We start from the raw sequence: 16,101 nt of genomic DNA, 5'->3' as shown, positions 1-16,101 counted from the left end.
TGTCAAGTAGAAGAATCCCAGTTTCCATTATTTTGTATTCTGGTTTGGTAATCGGTTTGTATTTTGGGCTGTAATGTCTATTTTGGTGCCACTAGGTATTGTTGAAAACATTGCCAATAAAATGGAATTTTGTGACAGTGGTAGTGCCCCTACCCTGGACCAGAAGGTCTGAACTCAAGTCCCACCTGCTATTTGTCCCAATGGGTTGGTTTAAAAAATACTTTAAATTGGCAGGACAGCACTTGAGCATCTGTAAATGCCTGTCTTTGTTTGTATATATTATTTATTTAATTCTTTAGAATTATTAAAATGTTCCTTGCATGACAAATTAATAATGAGCACCAAACAGTGCCTTGTTCCAGGACTGATATTTGCCAGATGTCCAGCTGTGCTGCATATCTAGCTTTACTGTGCTTTGGTCTAAGTAGGGTCATGTCTAAGATATCTATTATTAGTCAGGAATGACCTCCCTCACATTGGCATTCATTTGTATTGAGGGTGATTGCAGATGGTCATGAGAGCTTGGGTTTTGGGTGAGAATTTGCTGATGGTTAATAAGCCCCAACTTAACTTTTACAGCCTCCCTCCCAGAGAGAACATTGGATTGTCAACTGGTTGGGGTGATGGCAGATTGTTGACATGAGCAGCTGCACACTTTTCCTATCTCTCTCACTGATCTATCCCAGTGGTCGCTCCTGTTGAAAGATATTGACATTGTGTTTGAAGATTAAGTACCATGCTGGTGGTGATTGGATGCCTGCTGTTTGATAACAACAGAGCAAAAGAGCTTCATGCAAGCTTTGAGATTGTCTTTTGTCTTTTGAAGTACTTCTTTTAGCCCCCTTGTGTACATGCGTTCCTTGGTAAAGCTCTGAGTAGAGCACCAGTTTGAGTTGAACATTCAAGCAACCTATCCTATCTATATCTCTCGTGAAATTATCATGGCCCTAATATTTGATATGTCTGTGTTCTGGAGAATCCACATGGTTGTCCTTCCATTGATTAATTCGTGATGAAGCACTTTTGCCCGAAATGTCGATTTTCCTGCTTCTCTGATGCTACTTGCCTGGCCTATGCTTTTCCAGCACCACTCTAATCTTGACTCTCAGAAATTAATGTCAATAAGTTGCTCAAATGTTTTTCTTGGAAAAAACATGGGGAGAGCTAAGTCCAATAGACTGAACTTGAGTTGGGTCTGATGTCAGGATTCTCAAACTGGAGTACATAATTTAGCACAGAGCCAACATCTTGGATTTTGAGGTGTCGATGTTCATCAGTGTCAATTTTTTGGAATAGACAATTTCCAAGATATGGGATTTGAGAGATGTTTTCCAACCCTCCATCTTGAATTTGAATTGAAGGTATTGGATTTATTACTTTTGAAGTGGTTTGGTAGAGGACTTGTTGTCTTTCTGGTCTTCAAGGTGATTCCCATGTTTTCATGGACTTTGGTAAATGTGAATTACCTGTCATTCTTCTGAGTGAGTACTAACTTAAACATCATTTAATATGCTGTAGTTCTTTTGCAGACACCATTACTGCCTTGGTTAAGGTTGAAAGGTTAATCATCAGTGAGTTCAGTTACTATTACAGCAGTGGAGCCAGTCCCAGCATTGCTGTGACAGATACTGAGAATAGTGTTGGTGTGGTGACATAACCCTATTCGATGGCACTTTTGATGGAGGAGATGTTATGGATCCATTGCATAGTACGTTATAGTGTTATTTGAATATTGTAGGAGATGTGATTACTTTTATCTGGTCATCCCCCGCAGTACTTTCCAAAGAGCGATTTGATTCACTGCATTGAAAGCTTGCTCTCGTGCACTTTTCCTGAAGTTGTCCTGGAATGACCAACACTTTGGTCGTTGCTAAGTTGAGTGTTGGAAATGAAAATCCATTTGTTTCACTATGCTGTTATAAACAGCATAGAGTTCAGTCTTTGCTGTGAGTACAACCTTTGGGGCTAGCGTATCCACAGTTAGGAAGTGCTATGTATTTATTCTGCTTGATGCTAGCTGTGAAGATTCTACCTTGGTTGTCACACCATATGGAAGATCAAAATTTAGATATTTCCACTTTGAGTAGTGAGCTGCCTTTTGTCTTTTTCTTAGTGCCTATTTGACAACAGTGTGTGCAAATCCTTTAACGATGGCACAGATCAGATGATATTGAAGAAATGAAGTCTGGGGTACATTGTCAGAGGCCATTCACCTCTGATCCATCCAGCTCCCAGCTTTATCTTGAGCTATGCAGGTCACAGCTGTTCAAGTAGAACTCAAAAACTTTGCAAGTGTGGTTAAAGTTCTGTCTCTTATTACTCTTGTTTGGGTAATGAATTTCTACAATCCTGCCCTGCAGAAGAGAAATGTTTCCACTTCTCCTTTATAGTTCTCCCAGCGATTCCTTTCAACCTGTGGACCTCCACCTGGATTTTGTTTGCTCTGCTGAGGTGTAAAGAGCTTATTCCAATTTATCCTGCATTCGGCCCTTTCTTTACCCACCTCAAGTCACCCCCCAGTCAGTTCAAAGCCAAACAACTTCAGCTTATCTAATCTTTCCTCATAATTAACATTTTCCAATCCAGATCACGTCCTTGTAACAATGACCATGAAATGCTAAGAAGTTTAAATCATGCCTGAAATCCAATTATCAGCTCTAGGTTGAAATACTTTTTGAAATCCCATTTTAAACAGTGGCAGCTTTTATCACATGGAAACTATAAATCACTATTATTTTATTTGTGCGTTTTCACCTAAATTTTGAATTTGCCCATTAGTACTGCAGTTTGTTTATATTCCTAAGGATTCCTATTATGTCAAAACTTCCAGTATTTATTTTGTCGCCTTTGCAATATTGTGGCAATAAGTCTTATGGTTCGTAGCAGTTCAAGATAATTTTTCATTTGCAAAAGTCTACTTAATTCATAAAATATCTGGATGTATATTACTAAACACTGCCTAAATAACGTTAGGGCCATTTTAAAAACCAAAATGCCTTCACAGAACTGACCCACATGCATCTACTTCTGTTTTGAAATCCAAATCCAAAAATATAATGCACCTTTCAACATGATATTTATCTCTGCATGTGCATAGCAACTTAGCTCTTAACCCTTTGAACTATATAACCACAGGAAGTTTATATACTGCACGTGCCTTTTTTTTTATTTCTAACTTTGAATTCTAGTGCTGCACATTGCTGCTTTTCGTACGTAAACTCTCCTTCCCCCCTCTTTCTTTCCCCCCCCCTTACTTTTTTGTGTGTTCTCATCTTTGTGGGCTGGGCAGGTATTCCCTGTTAAAGAGGATATGTTTTTGGATATTAATATAGCGGCCAGTTCATAGAATTGCAATTGAATTCTGAGTTTAGGTTAAGAGTGATCACTTTCAGCTTGGCTGAGTTGGTATAGCGCGCTCACCCCAAGTTATGTGCAGTTTTTGAAGTTCTAATCTAGGCTGAGTGCAGAATTGTCAGAAATGTTGTCGTTCAGAGGAAATGTTAAGCCATTGCCTTGCCTGCACGCTTTAGGTGGAGGTTAAACAGCAGGGGAAAATGGTGAGTCAGAGAGGACGAGGTCATTTGGTCTGAAAAGTTTCATCATTCAAGCTGATGTTGTCTTCTGAGCTGCTTGAATTGACATAATACTGCTTTGTTAAAACTGGCTGTTTGGAAATATAAAAATGAATCACTGTGGGATTTTACAGTGTCTCTTTATAATTACTTTGAGCCTGGGTTTGATGCATGAAATAGCCCAGATTGAGCGCTTGTATGGTTCTCTCTGCTTGTCTCTTTTTTTTCTTGACGTGCTTGATTTACATTTGTTAGGTTTGCCCTGAATGTCCTGCACAGCAGGGGGAGGCAGTCTGCTTTATTTCCAAGTGTCCAGGGTTGAAGAATGAGAGTTTGTGCAGACATGTGGTGCATTGCCTACCTCTTCACCTCTCCATTTGAGCATATTCTTATTGCTTTTGGAAGCTGAGACCAGAATGAACCTTGTGCATTATTTGTGAACTGGCAGCTTAACTAACTGGATCAGTACTGTACCTTCTGCCTGCTTTTATTGAACAGATTACCTTCTGTTATTCCCTTCTGAACTCGGACTGAACTGTCACAGATTTGTATAGTGCAGTTCCCTGACATGGCAGGCAGGACGTGAAATTTCTGTCTTTGTTATTCAGATTCTATACAAATTTTATTATTTGCTATTTGAAATGTTTTCAAAACATTATTTGGATTAGCTGAGAAGATTCATTCATCTACCTGGAATCATGGCTATTTATGATTCGCTGCATTTCTTTTCAACTTGGCTAAGACCCTGAGGTACGGCTATTACTTTTTTTTATATATTGCACAACACTAAAATTCAGTTGTCTTGTTAATCTAGCGATGGTCCTGATTTAACCCTGTGAAGTTGTGCTTTTCCACAGTGTTGAGTAAAATTGATTTATAGACTGAAACGTTCAGGTTTTGTTATGGCATAAGATGAGTAATTCTGCAAGTAGATGGCAGCGTATTGTATTCTAATAAGGTTTTGAAATGTACTGTTACAAACTATAAGGAGTGAGTGTTCAGTTATTTTAAATTCTGCTGGTATTTTAAATGACTGATAGTCATTTCTTTATTTGGTACAAAGCTAATTTATTAATGAGTTATGTGAACAAGTTTTTAAAAAAAACCATAAATGGAAAATCTGACAGCACAAGTTCAATGCTCCATTGTTTTAAAACCAAGCCAAAAAACTTGCTTACAAAATAAAGGTCCTGTTTTAGACTACCGTTTGCACGCACACATACTGCTTATTTATGCCTGCATGTGCATGCAACTGATGGAAATTAAAACAGCTCTTTATTCAATGTTAGATTTCTCTGTGGTTAAAGTTGACACTAGGTTCTCTCCATTATCGCTGCTCGTTCTTTGTCTTCCCACTTTAATTTGTGGGATGTTTAGTGCAATACAACTTATGAGAGCTCAAATGCAAGCATACAATATGATGCTTCTTGTAGAAACAGAATAAAACAGAATAAAAACAACTTCTAATGAGAGAATTTTCTCCTGTGCTTGGCTGAGAAAGAGCAACTTCCTGGTTCTTATGAACAGAGCAAATGGACAATTGTGACAGGAAGCTGTCTTATGACAGCTCCAGCTGGCCTGGATGGAGGTTCCTACACTTCAGGAATCTGCCTGAGCAGTGCTGATTGACTTCAGTAAAAGCTGTTTAAAATATTTTAGGAATTTGTTTGATTAAATTTATAGTTTTACTAGCTTTCTGGAATGAAAGGGAAGAAAATGGTATTTTAGAATTTTAACCAGATGATTTGTAGTTTCTAACCCTGACCTTGCTGCACAGCCACTTCCACTTCATTCACACGGGTTGTGTGTGTCAACTTTTAATGAGAAATAATGCTTGCTTTGAAAAAAAGAGGAGCTAAAGATAATCCACATTAGTTGCTTTTTTCATTTATATCGTTAAAATTGTTTTCATTGTGAGCTTTCCCATGTCAAAGAGTGTTATTTTATAGAATAAGGTTTTCTCTATTTGTTGCTCGCCAACAATCAGCGTGGGTCAACACTAATGCTGGGAAGAGTTAAAGATGAGTTGTATTTTTTTCCACAGTGAGCTGTATTTATAAAATGTGTAAAAATCCTTTACACAACATTCTGACTTGAAATTACAGGAGATGCAACAAAATTCAACTTGCCCCCATACAGCATGTTCCGTTGCAGTGGACTTCAATACTTAATGTTTACAGCATATGCTCCATGTCGGGCTTGCAGCCCCAGGGCAAAATGCTTCAAATTGAAAATTACAGAAACTATAATAGAAGTAAACTTTACCCCCTGCGCCATATTTCATTCTGTGGTGTCTTAAGACTGTTTCAACAGACTTAATGTTTACAGTGTACATTCCTTGTCTGATACACAACATAAGAAATTCTATAGTTTCAGTCTATGTACTGTGACTGGATGATCTTAGACAGTGACTTCTTCCCATTGTGCTTCTTTGGTGTACACCTCAGCAGAGTCAGAGATGAGTTGAATTAGTGTTGGTAGTTGTGTATTTTATATGGTTATCTGGGTAATTAAAAGTCATGGAAGCTTCTGTTGTGGCCAGCCAGGTCTCGTGGGTGATGGTGATCTTTTCTTTGGCCATGGAATCGCAGCCTTCATTACGCTGATAAATTCTAACTTTGCAGTTTTCCTTTGTTACCTTCACCTACACAGCAAAAGGGATGAGAAGAGAATGGGTTGAATATGTTTTTTCTTCCTGACTGGATTTTAACACCCAAGACTAGGTGGGAGGAGGTCAGGTCAGTGGTTACAATTTTGAAATTTTAAATCTGACTTCAATCCACCCACCACAGAGGCAAAGTCATCCTACTGCTGGGTGCAGGTTAGAAATGTAAATGATTCACTAAGGCGTGCTAGCCTTTGCTTTGGCTGGGTTTTCCAAGTGTCAGAAAAGCCAGCAGCTGAAGGGAAGTCCAGTAAAACTTCAGGGAGATGTTAAGTGACTTTAGCTCACTGCATATAGAGCATGGTGCTTTCCCTTGTCCTCCCAGCTGGGCCAGGCTGAAAGTTGCACCTGCAATCCACACCAACTGGCCTGTGAGTCCCCAAATAGTAAATGAGAGAAGCTGGGGCGAAACAAAAAAAGAGAATAAGGTAGGAGATCAAACAAAAAAATTACATCAGTAGAGCTTAATAGAAATGGAGGAAGGACGAAGGCAATATGAACAGTAGAAGAGAAAAGCTGAGACACTGTCATGTGAAGGATGCAGCATAAGCAGAAACCACCTTGCCAAATGCAATACGTTTGAAGTTGGAAAGACAGGCACAGTAAATAACTGCTTGAAATTCCTACCCACACTAATTTCTTAATGATCAAAAATAGCTGAGAAGGTAACTTGTTCTTTTCAATTATTTGAATGGTTTATAGAGATGCACTCATTTTGGCAGCCTTGCTAGCTCTCCCAGTGTTAGGTTGCTGGGGACTTTCATTTGGTCTTTAAAACCTTTCTTCCTGAACAAAGCACTGAGTTCCTGCATGAAAATCAAAGAAATGAAGTGCCCTGGAAGGATAAGGGATGGGGAGTGAAATTGATTTGAAAGTATCCGTTCGTATTAAGGATTCATGTAGGACATCAATAATGTACAATGTTGAATTACACTTATTTTAAAATACCGTTTTAATCTCTTGTGACAAGCACCAGTCAGTAAGAAGTCATTGTAATTGGGCCCTTTTGACTAAAGTTGTTGAGTGTCCCTGAGTTCAGTGATGCTAAATGTGGGAGTTTTAAAAGCTTATAATGAAGACTGAGGGTGAAAAATATTTGTTAGAAAGGAGTTAGATCAGGAGACAAAGTGCATTAGGTTCAAGGAAGAGGAACAGCAAGTAGAACTGTGTATTTAGGAAGAACCGTAACAACAGGGCAGATGTTCCCTTATCTACCCGCTCTTGTGGCATCTGAGGGTGTGTGCCAATTTAGACACTTTAATGGTGATTTTGGAGATTGCTTGGAGCTTTAACCCACTTTGGTCTAGGGAGAGTCCAAACTAAGTTTGTAAAGGATTGTCACAAATGGTGGGAAGAAGAGATTTTAATTCCATAAATATTCTCCCTCCCTCCTCCCTCCTCCCTCCTCCCTCCTCCCTCCTCCCTCCTCCCTCCTCCCTCCTCCCTCCTCCCTCCTCCCTCCTCCCTCCTCCCTCCTCCCTCCTCCCTCCTCCCTCCTCTCTGCTCAATTTCCTCGCTCAATCCCTCCACAATCAACTTGCTGTTCCGGAGAAATGATGACATCAAATAATAATCTTATTATTAAATGCTCATGCAAATAACCAAGTATATTTCGCCATCACATTACATCCAGTTTTAATGTTTGAAAGCCATAATGTCAATCACATTTTTAATAATTTCAGGGGAATATATTCAATGTAAAATTCAGATGAGAAAACTTGATTTAAAGACCAGAACAGGAAACTACAAATACTGAAATTCTGAAATAGAAGCAGAAAATGCAGGCAGTCAATCAACTGAAAGGGAGAGGTCAGAGTTTTGCGTCTAGCTTATCACTGATCTGGTGCAGACTGAACTGTATTTCCAGCATTTTGTCTTTCATATGAAATCTGGATTCTTTGTATGATTGCATGGAAGTTCTGGTGTTGTAAGATATCATGTGCCTGTCACACTCAAGTGTTCAAGCTCAGGCCTGGAGGTCAAAAGCTGAGTTCAGTCAAATACAATGGGGACAATGAGTAATCATCCGCCGACATTTCCGCTACCTCCCAAACAGACCCCACCGCCAGGGATATATTTCCCTCCCCACCCCTTTCCGCCTTCCGCAAAGACAGTTTCCTCCGTGACTATCTGGTCAGGTCCATCCCCCCCTACAACCCACCCTCCAATCCTGGCACTTTCCCCTACCACCGCAGGAACTGTAAAACCTGCACCCACACCACCTCCCTCACCTCTATCCAAGGCCCTAAAGGAGCCTTCCACATCCATCAAAGTTTTACTTGCACATCCACTAATATCATTTATTGTATCTGTCGCTCCCGATGCGGTCTCCTCTACATTGGGGAGACTGGGCGCCTCCTAGCAGAGCGCTTTAGGGAACATCTCTGGGACATCCGCACCAATCAACCGCACCAATCAACCACACTGCCCCATGGCCCAACATTTCAACTCCCCCTCCCACTCTGCCGAGGACATGGAGGTCCTGGGCCTCCTTTACCGCCGCTCCCTCACCACCAGACGCCTGGAGGAAGGACACCTCATCTTCCGCCTCGGAACACTTCAACAGTTTCTTCATTTCCCCTTCCCCCACCTCACCCTAGTTCTAAACTTCCAGCTCAGTAACTGTCCCCATGACTTGTCCGGACTTGTCCTACCTGCCTCTCTCCTTTTCCACTTATCCACTCCACCCTCTCCTCCCTGACCTATCACCTTCATCCCCTCCCCCACTCACCAATTTTACTCTATGCTACCCACCCCCACCTTCCTCTAGCTTATCTCTCCACGCTTCAGGCTCACTGCCTTTATTCCTGATGAAGGGCTTTTGCCCGAAACATCAATTTCGCTGCTCGTTGGATGCTGCCTGAATTGCTGTGCTCTTCCAGCACCACTAATCCAGAGCCTAAAGTCATTGTTGAGTTTGATTTTAAAGTTAAAACTGTTATAAACAAAAATGCAGCTTGCGAGATTTTACAGAAATGTTTGGCTACTTGTTTACCTTCATTGTGTTTTTAATTAACATGGAAACCAAATCTTAGGCTATTAACTGAATGAAGACAAGACAAATGGTGAAAAAATATGCTGGCTTTGAATAGACCAACTACCAATGATCATATTTCAACTGCTCCATAATCTAGGCCTACACACTACAGTGTGCTGAGTGAGTGCTTTGTGGGGAAGTGGCCTCTTTTTGAATGACACTTTTTGAATGAGGCCAATTTATTCAAGTGGCAAAGAATATTGTCTATAATCCTTGTAGAACAAGGTCAGCATTTGACAGAGCCAACAGTACAAATAGCCATTTTCTCCTTGTTCTTGTGGGATGGTGTTGTCTCTAAAACTTATTTTTCAAAATTATACTTTTCAATAAAATTTGTAAAAGCGCATTACTTAACAGTTCCAATTTAACATGGCATAAAGTGTAAAACTATTCAATTTCTTGCATTATCATATTGGCACTCTGTAATGAGACAACTAACTTATCACTTGCATTGAAATTAATATTCCATAACAAAGATGGGGTCTGAGGGGTTTTGTATGGCTCCTCGTCCCTGGGAGTACTGTTGTGGATGGTGTCAGATGTTGGTCTTTCTCTGTAAAGTGGCAACCCTTGAATTCAGTTCCTCTACCAGTACATTGCTATGGACCTTGGAGTATACTAGCCTGCAATTAGTCTTCAAGAAACCTGGATATGAACACCAAAGAGATTAATCATATGCTTTGAACCGTTGCTAAGAAATGTGGTGGAGCATTTATTAGATGCAAGTATTTTCTTGAAACAAGTAGGTATTATCCTGTAACATATTTCAAATACCCGCCTATGATATTCTGTTTTAAATAGGTTACTGTTCATTTCTTCACAGTTTTGAAATTTTACATTATTTTGTTTTTGTTTGCAGTACTTTGTTTTTATTTGTACTGTTTGTGTCTTGCATATTCCTGTGACATATACCTTGGAATAACTTGCTGCATTATTAACGTTGTATAATTGCCAGTTGTTTCTGTTTTAATATCAAAGATAATGAAGAGGTATTCTGCAGAAGCAAAAAGAGAATCAAGCACAGTTTGATGGACATGGTATGTGCATTGTTTTGTGGTTCGGTGTACAAATGACTTGTGTTGCGACAAATCCTCGTGCATCATTAACGTGATGAACAGGAATACAATAAACATGTCTCCAATAATTTTTATTGACTGAGTGCAGGATATCACATTATCAAACAGCATCAGGTCAATTATGTAATAAACTGGTTGGTTGATAAATTGTGTGCTGTTTTATGGTAAACATTGGATATGGTTTTTGGTGCTGTCAGATGTTTGAAAATGCTCATTAATACCAAATCCTTTTTATTTGATCTCTGAAAATCAGGTATGGCTCATGTTAAACTTTAAAGTAGGTCTGTGGATTTTAGAAGTTGTTTTGAAATGTGTCCCATAACAGGAATTATTAGTAACATGTCATGAAGAATGCCAAAATATTATTTCTTTGATTTCTTGAAACAGCCAAATATTTTATTTCAGCTGTTAAGAACAGTTGCCTTTCCAATGAGTGAACAGACTTGAATGTTTTGTTCTTGTACAGATATTAAAACACAATATTCTCGTCTTTTCAAGTGTCTGAGAATAAAATATTCTGGGACCCATGGGGTGGAATCAGGAAGGGCAAGAAGAATTCTGTTTCTCACTGTACCTCAGTAAAGAACAGCTGAAGAAATGACTAATTGTCAACAATCTAATCTTTGCGGATCCTAATAGAAAACCTGGCAAGAGAATGTTAATGTTGGCATCTTCAAAAACATAAAATTGTTAAATGAAGAAAGTGTGATCTTTTTCAAAGCAACATTTGTTAGACTGTAAAAAACAAAGAACTGAAGGTGCTGAAAATCCAAAACAAAAACAAATTGCTGTAAAAACTCAGGTCTAGCAGCATTTGTGGAGAGAAAGCAGAATTAATGTTTTGGGTTCAGTGACTTGGTCCTTGACCCTAAATGATATCTCTGCAGCATCTGTGGAGAGAAGGCAGAGATAGCATTTCGGGTGAAGTGACCTTACTTCAGAACTTAGTCACTGAACCCAAAACATTAGTTCTGCTTTCCCTCCACAGATGCAATTTCTTGCATTATCATATTGGCACTCTGTAATGAGACAACTAACTTATCACTTGCATTGAAATGTATATTCCATAACAAAGATGGGGTCTGAGGGCTCCTCGTCAAGTGTAGTGCTGAGGGAGTAGTGTACAGTCAGAGGTGCTACCTCTTTGATAAGGAGTTAAAAGGCTGCGTGCGAACTCATGTCTCACAAACTTGATTGAGTTTTCTGAAGAAGTAACAAAGAGGATTGATGAGGGCAGAAGAGTATTTGTGATCTAAATGGACTTCAGTAAGGCATTTGACAAGGTTCCCATGGTTAGCATGGAATATAGGGACAACTAGCCATTTGCATACAGAACTGGCTCAAAGGTAGAAGACAGAGGGGGGTGATGGTGGTGGTGGGTTGCTTTTCAGACTGGAGGCCTGTGACCAGTGGAGTGTCACAAGGATCGGTGTTCGCTCCACTGCTTTTCGTCATTTATGCTCACATCCAAATCTTTTATATGAGGTATAGTCAATAAGTTTGTAGATGACACCAAAATTGGAGGTGTAGTGGACAGCGAAGAAGGTTACCACAGATTACAATGGGATCTTGATCAGATGGGCCAATGGGCTGAGAAGTGGCAGATAAATCGGAGTTTAATTCAGATAAATGTGAGGTGCTCCATTTTGGGAAAGCAAATCTTAGCAGGACTTCTACACTTAATGGTAAGGTCCTAGGGAGTGTTGCTGAACAAAGAGACCTTGGAGTGAAGGAGGTGTTTGGAATGCTTTCCTTGGGAGGTCATGTTGCAGCTGTGCATTGCCACTGTTGGAATATTGCGTGCAATTCTGGCCTCCTTCCTATCGGAAAGGTTTTGTGAAACCTGAAAGGGTTCAGAAAAGATTTACAAGGGTGTTGCCAGAGTTGGAGGATTTGAGCTATAGGGAAAGGCTGAACAGACTGGGGCTGTTTTCCTTGGAACGTCGGAGGCTGAGGGGTGACCTTATAGAGGTTTACAAAATTGAGGGGCATGGATAGGATTAATAGACAAAGTCTTTTCCCTGTAGTGGGGGTGTACAGAACTGGAGGGCATAGGTTTAGGGTGAGGGGGAAGAGGAGATTATAAAAGAGGCTTAAGGGGTAACTTTTTCACGCAGAGAGTGGTATGTGTATCTCTGTTAATGTGTAGTGGAGGTGAATTTGGAGGGCATTAATCATGTACCATTGCTGTTGTATAAATTCATGGAAATGTGTAGCAGGTGAGGTGAAGGTGACATTGTGTAAATACTACTTAGAACTTTACCATTTAGTTTGCTTGACTAAACAAGGTGATCTTCTCAGTAATATCCAGCATGTTGCTTCCCCCTCTTTTGAAAAGACCATCTAAATTTTAAAGTTATTTACTTCAAAATGAGTAATAAAACCAGGTTCAGACCTTTGGCTGAACCCTTGAGCTGACTACAATTGCTGGAGTTAATGCACCATTGTTTCCTGCTGGGTACTGTACAGCTTCAGTTCATCCTTCTTGATTCATATGGCTTATGTTGTGCAAACACAGGAGTAAGAACAAAGGTTACCTGAAATAAAATCTAAAATACTGTAAGTGCAGTTAAATGTTGAAAGGGAAAATAATAAAAAAAAATGCAGGTACACTCAAATCCTGCTACCCTGCGGAAGTGGGTGAGGCAGGAATAGTCATTCAAGCTAATGCATGAGAATTGAATTAATGTCAACACCATATCAACTTAAAGAGCTTTGCAATCAGATAAATTGGTTTTCCAGCGTGCCATAGGAACTAGATTAAAGGGTTTCACTTTGAATTAAGGCATTCTGATTTCTTTTCTCCCCCCCCCCCCCGCCCCTCTTTTCAAAGCAGGCAGGTTCTGAAATCTGGCAGCATCCAAGGAACAGGAGAATAGATGTTTTGGGCATCAGCCCTTCTTCAGGAAGAAGGCCTGATGCCCGAAACGTTGATTCTCCTGTTCCTTGGATGCTGCCTGACCTGCTGCGCTTTTCCAGCAACACATTTTCAGCTCTGATCTCCAGCATCTGCAATCCTCACTTTCTCCAGGTTCTGAAATCTGGCCTGGTCTTGGTCCCAAAGCTGTTGGATTTGAGGGTACCTGTCCAAGGAAAAGGCAAAATAATGCAGAAATGAAAATGGATAGCCATGTGATATTATCACTAGACTATTTAATCCGGAAATCCATTTAATGTCCTGGGGACCTGGGTTCAAATTCTGCCATGGCTGATGGTGGAATTTGAATTCAGTAATAGATCTGAAATTAAGAGTCTTATGTTGACCATGAATCCATTGCCAATTGTCTGGAAAAGCCCATCTGAATCGCTAATGTTCTTTAAGGAAGGAAATCTGTTCTCCAACCCCCCCCCCCCCCCCCCCCCCCCCTCCCCCAGCCATTTGATCTGGCCTACATGTGACTCCAGACCCACCGCAATATGATTTGACTCTTAACTGTGCTCTGGGAATAAATGCTGGTCCAGCCAGTGACCCCCACATCCCATGAATGAATTTTTAAAAATTTCTGGACAGAGCTGAACTTCAAGAACAATAATTAGATTTCTGATCATAATTATTGGAGCCTTGGCAAAATGTAGATGTATTAGGCTTTTTTTCTAGTTGATGAGTTGAGTCCAACTGGATGAGAGTGGGAGAGTTGAGAATCTATACAGGAATTTCTTTCACAGTGATTGAATAACTTTAATTGGGGGATTGAGATTTTTTTGTGAATTAGGAGAATTTTAATAAGATTTTGAAAATGAATGCACAAATTAACAAAGTTTTCTTGTTCCCTGAGTACTTTGCTATCATGTTAAATAGGTGATATGTGCAGGTTCATAAGTAAAAACTGGTTTTGTCATAAGAACTGATGCAGATTCACATGATCTTGTAGCCTTGTAGTAAATAGAATCCACAGTAAGATCTTAAAGAAATTTGAATTTTTTTCCACCTTCGGCTCTGTAAATGTTCTTTAGCATGACGATGGGACCAGGAACGTTATTATATTCAAAGTTTGGGAGAAGATTTGTAGCTCAGGTGCTCGTTGTTGTGGTTCTGTTCGCCGAGCTGGGAATTTGTGTTGCTGGGTATCGGGTCCTTCGTTCCAGCATGAGCAAAACCAATGTGGTGTACAAAATCCCATGCTAGGACTGCACAAAACACTACATAGGACAAACAGGAAGACAGCTAATGATCCGCATCCATGAACACCAACTAGCCACGAAACGACACGACCAGCTATCCTTAGTAGCCACACATGCAGATGACAAGCAACATGAATTCGACTGGGACAACACTACTATTATAAGACAAGCCAAACAGAGAACAGCCGGGGAATTCCTAGAGGCATGGCACTCATCCACAGATTCTATCAACAAACACATCGACCTGGACCCAATATACCGGCCACTACAGCGGACAGCTTGAACTGACAACCGGAAGCGGCAGGTACAAACCACTATAAATGCCGGAGGAAACATCACAGAAGCGCTTCACAGGAGGCTCCCAAGCACTGAGGATGTCACCAAGACAGGGGACGAAACGTTTGCAACACAAGTTCCCAGCTCGGCGAACAGAACCACAACAACATTATTATTTATATATGTTTGTTTTAAAAGATAGTCTTGATCTTAGATTGCTGAGGTTTATGTTGATGGTGCTTGGTGCATTTCTTTTTGCTGCATAATTTCTGTAGTTGATGTCACAGAGGCCTAGAGTTAGCACGGAAACCGACCCTTTGGTCCTGCTCGTCCATGCTGATCAGATATCTATACCCATTTGCCAGCATTTGGCCCATATCCCTCTAAACCCTTCCTTTTCATATACCCACCCAGATGCTTTTTAAATGTTCTGATTGTATCAGCCCCCACCACTACCTCTGGCAGTTTCTTTGCCATATCTCAGCTGTCATGAATGATCAACTTTTAATCTGCTGATTCCTTATCCCATCTTATTATAAGTAAACTCTGGTCACAACATAATGCACACTTAATACTACATCTCAGTCCTTCCTGTCAGTGACTAGGTGTTATTTTTCAAATCCATATTGCTAGTAGTTCAAACTGCTTTCCTTGTAGGATTAGGAGATAAAATAACTGGTGGTTGGCTATCAATTGATCCTTCTGGTTTGCAGGTAACCCTGAGCTGCTTTGTGCTCTGTCATTATCTGGTCAGAGCAAGCTTGTGCCCAATGATTAACCAGTAACTGACGGTTTTGTTCATTTTCTCTGATATCTTCACTTTTTGCAGTCAGGTTCAAGGGTGAGTGGGTTAAGTGTTGTCTTAAGAAATGGGAAATTCTTGCTGATTCTGCCATGTCCCCATGTCTACTTGTTATGCTTCTGCTGCCAATGTACCACTCCAACTGTACTGATCTGACTCGAGAAGAATAAAATGAAACCTTCCTTTGAGGTTCTCTCCATTACATCTCTTAGCAGACCAAAGTTGGGTAAGAAAATGTTGTAATTCAGGGCCCCAGGCCTTTGGTAATAGTGTGAGCAGACAGGGAGTGCTGTGAAATACTAATTGAAAGACTGGAATTGGAGTCTGCAGTTGGTTTTTAGCAGGAAATCCATAGAAGTGAAAAAAGAATTTACTATGAGGTATCACTTCAAGCAGAGGTCATACTGCACTCTGCTATGGTACATTGTTGTGCTGCAGAGCATACCTGTGTCATACTGAAAGAGAGACTGTGAGCAGATAGAATATTGTGGGTCATGATTGGTGGCAACTTTTCCTTTCAGGCACCTAAACTTTACTCTTCCCTACTTTTC

The 16,101-nt window shown here is 40.3% G+C and overlaps 1 protein-coding gene across 8 annotated transcripts in view; it reads left to right on the top strand.

The window, feature by feature from the left end:
• Window positions 1-16,101, top strand: part of mib2 (MIB E3 ubiquitin protein ligase 2) — a 229,932-nt gene that overhangs the window by 48,427 nt on the left and 165,404 nt on the right. The window contains exons 1-2 of one of the 8 annotated variants that reach the window (XM_072586017.1): window positions 4,306-4,322; window positions 10,253-10,311. The exons of 5 other annotated variants lie outside the window; for them this stretch is intronic. The gene's annotated coding sequence lies outside the window, so the exon portion shown is untranslated. Of the gene's footprint in view, window positions 1-3,965; window positions 4,323-10,252; window positions 10,312-16,101 lie in introns of those variants that run through there. 2 more of the 8 variants (XM_072586016.1, XM_072586020.1) reach the window with 2 other exon arrangements.

This window comes from Chiloscyllium punctatum, chromosome 16 (assembly GCF_047496795.1).
Source record: "Chiloscyllium punctatum isolate Juve2018m chromosome 16, sChiPun1.3, whole genome shotgun sequence".
Lineage (NCBI taxonomy): Eukaryota > Metazoa > Chordata > Chondrichthyes > Orectolobiformes > Hemiscylliidae > Chiloscyllium > Chiloscyllium punctatum.
This window is presented reverse-complemented; position numbering and strand designations above follow the sequence as displayed.